Below are 874 nucleotides of genomic sequence, written 5' to 3' on the forward strand. Positions count from 1 at the left end.
GTTGATGAAGGGGGTGTTGAGATTCCTAATCAATTTTGTCTTTTTCTAGTTGCTCCGTTGCGTAAGAGGTTCCAAAACATTGTTATTAACGGCTTGATTGTCACAAACCATGATGAAGTTAATCAAGGATCTGAGAATAATGCAGATAAATCAAAGAAGGCGAGTCAAGATTAGAAGTTCTTTAAAAGAACTCTTGATGAAATTCTTTTGAAAGATCGAATGTCGATGGATTTTAACAGCCATGTTGGCATTGTGTTTAGAAAGGAGACCTTTGATCAGGAGGACACTAATGGTCATCTGGAGGTAAGGAATACCATGAGAAATCTTGTGAAAATGCATGATCCTACTTTGAGAATAGGTGTTGAAGATGAAACCAATAATGAAACTAAGTCCCACATCCTCATTTTTACACAAGCTCAATTTGGCAAGGTTTTCGTCAAACTATCTACCAAGGAACATGCTTAGTGATACGGTAAACAGCTAGAATCATGGGCTTGGGTACAATGACATTACTCTCCATGTGACAAATTAGACTAATTAGGTAGAAAAGATTGATGGACCTGTATTATATAATGTCAAGGTACTACCTGATTCAACTTTAGTTGGATAGGAAAATAGAACAAGAATGAATAACAAAAGGAGGTTGGGTTCACAATGCAACCATCTACAAAAGACTTAGTGAAGCAGGGTGGGTGTGAATAAATATCAAGAAACAATAGTGCTAGGATACAAACACTGCCTAGCCAAATGAAGTTGTTAAGTTGGAACTGTTGAGGGTTTGGGAATCCTTGAATAGTTTAAATGCTCCTTAAATCTATAGGGAGAGTTTATCTCAATTTTTTTTATGGAAACAAGGAAGAATAATGTTGAAATG

This window comes from Theobroma umbraticum, unplaced genomic scaffold, assembly GCF_002168275.2.
Source record: "Theobroma umbraticum cultivar Fairchild unplaced genomic scaffold, ASM216827v3 scaffold_60.0, whole genome shotgun sequence".
NCBI lineage: Eukaryota > Viridiplantae > Streptophyta > Magnoliopsida > Malvales > Malvaceae > Theobroma > Theobroma umbraticum.